Raw genomic sequence first — 5,634 nt, forward strand, 5'->3', positions numbered from 1 at the left:
TCAGAAATCATTCTTATCTCCACTTCAGAATGTTCCATTCGTTCCCTGCGAATCTGGAATTCCTCTGACTCTCCACACCAGGCAGATTTTCCTAACAACACTGGTGAATGACCAGGTAATCCAATGCTGGTTTTCAGCGGCTGTTCACACTCACAGCCTTGCTGTTCAATTGGCAATCCAGTCAAACCTAGTCAGCTCTTCATTTTCCTGTCCACACAACCCAGCGTTCAGAAATCATTGGAATCTCTACTACAGAAATTTCCATTCATTCACTGTGAATCTGGAAATAATCTGAATCTGCATTCCAGGAAGGCTTTCGTTACACCACTGATGAATGTCCAAGTAATGCAATGCTGCTTCTTACTGGTCTGTTCACACTCGAAACCGTGCTGTTCATTGGCTATCCACTCAATATCGGTCAGCTCTTCAATATCCTGTCCAGACTATCCAGATTTCTAAATGTTGGCAATCACCACTACAGAATGTTCCATTCAATCACGCGAATCTGGAATTCATCAGAGTCTCCACTCCTGGAAGGTTTTCGTGACACCACTGGTAAATGTCCAAGGAAGACAATGCTGGTTTTAAGCCGCCTGCTAACACACTCAGCCGTGCTGTTCATTTGGCTATCCACCCAACCCTATTCAGCTCTACATTTTCCTGTCCACAAAACCCAGCCTTCAGAAATCATTGAAATCACCACTAGAGAATGTTCCATTCATTCACTGCGAATCTGGAATTCATCTGAACCTCCACTCCTGGCAGGTTTTCGTTACGCCACTGGTGAATGTCCAAGTAAGCCAATGTTGGTTTTCAGTGGCCTGTTCAACTCGCAGAAGTGCTGTTCAATGGGCTATCCACTCTATATTGGTCAGCTCTTCATTTTCCTCTCCACACAAACCAGCCTTCAGAAATCATTGGGATCTCCACTACAGACTGTTCCATTCATTCACTGCGATTCTGCAATTCATCTGACTCTCCACTCCAGGCAGGTTTTCATTACAGCACTGGTGAATGACCAAGTAATCCAATGCTGGTTTTCAGCCGCCTTTTCACACTCGCAGTGTGCTGTTCAATTGTCTATCCACTCAAACCTGGTCAGCCTTTCATTTTCTTTTCCACAATATCAGACTTCAGAAATCATTGGAATCGCCAGTACAGAATGTTCCATTCATTCACTGCCAATCTGGAATTCATCTGAATCTGCACTCCAGGTAGGCTTTCATTACACCACTTATGAATGTCCAAGTAACACAATGCTGGTTTTCAGCGGTCTGTTCACACTCTAAGCCCTGCTTTTTACTGGGTATCCACACAACTGTGGTCAGCTCTTCATTTTCATGTCCAAACAATCCAGACTTGAGAAATCATTGCAATCTCCAGTACAGAATGTTCCATTCATTCACTGCGAATCTGGAATTCAACTGAATCTCCACTACCTGCAGATTTATCTTACACCACTTGTGAATGTCCAAGTAAAACAATGCTGGTTTTCAGAGGCCTGTTCATATTCGCAGTCGTGCTGTTCAAATGGCTATCCACTCAACCTGTTTTGCTCCTCATTTTCCTGTGCACACAACCCAGCCTTCAGAAATCATTGTAATCTCCACTACAGGATGTTCCATTCATTCACTGGGAATCTGGAATTCATCTGAATCTGCACTCCACGCAGGCTTTCGTTTCACCACTGCTGAAAGTCGAAGTAATGCAATACTGGTTTTCAGTGGTCTGTTCACATTCGAAGCCGAGGCTTTTTACAGGCTATCCACTCAACACTGGTCAGCTCTTCATTTTCGTGTCCCCACAATCCAGATTTCAGAAATCATTGCAATCTCCACTACAGAATGTTCCATTCATTCACTGCGAGTCTGGAGTTTATCTGATTCTCCACTCCCGCCTGGTTAACATTACACCACTTGTGAATGTCCAAGTAAGCCAATGCTGGTTTTCAGAGGCCTGTTCATACTCGCAGCCGTGCTGTTTAATTGACAATTCACTCCACCCTGTTCAGCTCTTCATTGTCCCACCACACTACCAGCCTTCAGAAATCTTTGTTATCTCCACTACAGAATGTTCCATTCATTCACTGCGAATCTGGAATTCATCTGACTCTCAACTCCACGCAGGTTTTCATTACACCACTGTTGAATGTCCAAGTAACCCAATGCTGGTTTTCAGCGGCCTGTTCATATTCGCAGCCCTGCTGTTTACTTGGCTATCGATTCAAGCCTGGTCAGCTCTTCATTTTCCTGTCCACACAACACAGGCTTCAGAAATCATTGGAATCTCCTCTACAGAATGTTCCATTCATTCACTGCGAATGTGGAATTCAACTGACTCTCCACTCCATGCAGGTTTTCCTTACACCACTGATGAATGTCCAAGTAACCCAATGCTGGTTTTCAGCTGCATGTTCACACTCGCAGCCATGCTATACAATTGGCTTTCCACTAAATCCTGATTAGTTCTTGATTTTCCTTCCACACGACCCAGCCTTCAGAAATCATTGGAATCTCCACTAGAGAATGTTCCATTCATTCACTGCGAATCTGGAATTCCTCTGAACCTCCACTCCCGGCAGGTTTTCGTTACACCACTGTTGAATGTCCAAGTAACCCAATGTTTTAAGTGTTTTCTTCACAAGCGCAGTGGTGCTGTTCAATTGGCTATCCACTCAACCCTGGCCAGCTCTACATTTTCCTGTCCACACCACAGAGACTGGAGAAATCATTGTTATCTCCACTACAGAATGTTCCATTCATTCACAGCGAATCTGGAATTCATCTGAATCTCCACTCCCGGCAGGTTTTCGTGACACCACTGGTAAATATCCAAGTAAGCCAATGCTGGTTTTAAGTGGCCTGCTCATACTCTCAGCCGTGCTGTTCAATTTGCTATCCACTCAACCCTCTTCAGCTCCATTTTCCTGTCCACATAACCCAAACTTCAGAAACAATTGGTATCTCCTCCACAGAATGTTCCATTCATTGACTGCAAATCTGAAATTCATCTAATTCTCAACTCCCGTCAGGTTTTCGTTACACCACTTGTGAATGTCCAATTAAGCCAAAGCTGGTTTTCAGTGGCCTGTTCTTACTACGAGACGTGCTGTTCATTTGGCTATCCATTCCACCCTGTTCAGCTCTACATTTTCGTGTCCACAAAACCCAGCCTTCAGAAATCATTGGAATCACCACTAGAGAATGTTCCATGCATTCACTGCGAATCTGGAATTCATCTGAATCTCCACTCCCGGCAGGTTTTCATTGCACCACTGCTGAATGTTCAAGTAACGCAATGATGGTTTTCAGCGGTCTATTCACACTCGAACCCGTGCTGTTCACGGTCTAGCGACTCAACACTGGTGAGTTCTTCTTTTTCCAGTTCAGACAATACAAACCTCAGAAACCATTGCAATCTACACTACAGAATGTTTCATTCATTCACGCGAATCTTGAATTCATCTTGTTCTCCACTCCCAGCAGGTTTTCGTTCCACCACTGGTGAATGTCCAAGCAACCCAAGGCTGGTTTCAGCTGCGTGTTAACACTCGCAGCCGTGCTGTTCAATTGGCTATCCAGTGAACGCTGGTTAGCTCTTGATTTTCCTTCCACACACCGAGCCTTCAGAAATCATTCTTATCTCCACTTCAGAATGTTCCATTCGTTCCCTGCGAATCTGGAATTCCTCTGACTCTCCACACCAGGCAGATTTTCCTAACAACACTGGAGAATGACCAGGTAATCCAATGCTGGTTTTCAGCGGCTGTTCACACTCACAGCCTTGCTGTTCAATTGGCAATCCAGTCAAACCTAGTCAGCTCTTCATTTTCCTGTCCACACAACCCAGCCTTCAGAAATCATTGGAATCTCTACTACAGAAATTTCCATTCATTCACTGTGAATCTGGAAATAATCTGAATCTGCATTCCAGGAAGGCTTTCGTTACACCACTGATGAATGTCCAAGTAATGCAATGCTGCTTCTTACTGGTCTGTTCACACTCGAAACCGTGCTGTTCATTGGCTATCCACTCAATATCGGTCAGCTCTTCAATATCCTGTCCAGACTATCCAGATTTCTAAATGTTGGCAATCACCACTACAGAATGTTCCATTCAATCACGCGAATCTGGAATTCATCAGAGTCTCCACTCCTGGAAGGTTTTCGTGACACCACTGGTAAATGTCCAAGGAAGACAATGCTGGTTTTAAGCCGCCTGCTAACACACTCAGCCGTGCTGTTCATTTGGCTATCCACCCAACCCTATTCAGCTCTACATTTTCCTGTCCACAAAACCCAGCCTTCAGAAATCATTGGAATCACCACTAGAGAATGTTCCATTCATTCACTGCGAATCTGGAATTCATCTGAACCTCCACTCCTGGCAGGTTTTCGTTACGCCACTGGTGAATGTCCAAGTAAGCCAATGCTGGTTTTCAGTGGCCTGTTCAACTCGCAGAAGTGCTGTTCAATGGGCTATCCACTCTATATTGGTCAGCTCTTCATTTTCCTCTCCACACAAACCAGCCTTCAGAAATCATTGGGATCTCCACTACAGACTGTTCCATTCATTCACTGCGATTCTGCAATTCATCTGACTCTCCACTCCAGGCAGGTTTTCATTACAGCACTGGTGAATGACCAAGTAATCCAATGCTGGTTTTCAGCCGCCTTTTCACACTCGCAGTGTGCTGTTCAATTGTCTATCCACTCAAACCTGGTCAGCCTTTCATTTTCTTTTCCACTATATCAGACTTCAGAAATCATTGGAATCGCCAGTACAGAATGTTCCATTCATTCACTGCCAATCTGGAATTCATCTGAATCTGCACTCCAGGTAGGCTTTCATTACACCACTTATGAATGTCCAAGTAACACAATGCTGGTTTTCAGCGGTCTGTTCACACTCTAAGCCCTGCTTTTTACTGGGTATCCACACAACTGTGGTCAGCTCTTCATTTTCATGTCCAAACAATCCAGACTTGAGAAATCATTGCAATCTCCAGTACAGAATGTTCCATTCATTCACTGCGAATCTGGAATTCAACTGAATCTCCACTACCTGCAGATTTATCTTACACCACTTGTGAATGTCCAAGTAAAACAATGCTGGTTTTCAGAGGCCTGTTCATATTCGCAGTCGTGCTGTTCAAATGGCTATCCACTCAACCTGTTTTGCTCCTCATTTTCCTGTGCACACAACCCAGCCTTCAGAAATCATTGTAATCTCCACTACAGGATGTTCCATTCATTCACTGGGAATCTGGAATTCATCTGAATCTGCACTCCACGCAGGCTTTCGTTTCACCACTGCTGAAAGTCGAAGTAATGCAATACTGGTTTTCAGTGGTCTGTTCACATTCGAAGCCGAGGCTTTTTACAGGCTATCCACTCAACACTGGTCAGCTCTTCATTTTCGTGTCCCCACAATCCAGATTTCAGAAATCATTGCAATCTCCACTACAGAATGTTCCATTCATTCACTGCGAGTCTGGAGTTTATCTGATTCTCCACTCCCGCCTGGTTAACATTACACCACTTGTGAATGTCCAAGTAAGCCAATGCTGGTTTTCAGAGGCCTGTTCATACTCGCAGCCGTGCTGTTTAATTGACAATTCACTCCACCCTGTTC

This window comes from Sorex fumeus, unplaced genomic scaffold, assembly GCF_029834395.1.
Source record: "Sorex fumeus unplaced genomic scaffold, SorFum_2.1 ptg000116l, whole genome shotgun sequence".
NCBI lineage: Eukaryota > Metazoa > Chordata > Mammalia > Eulipotyphla > Soricidae > Sorex > Sorex fumeus.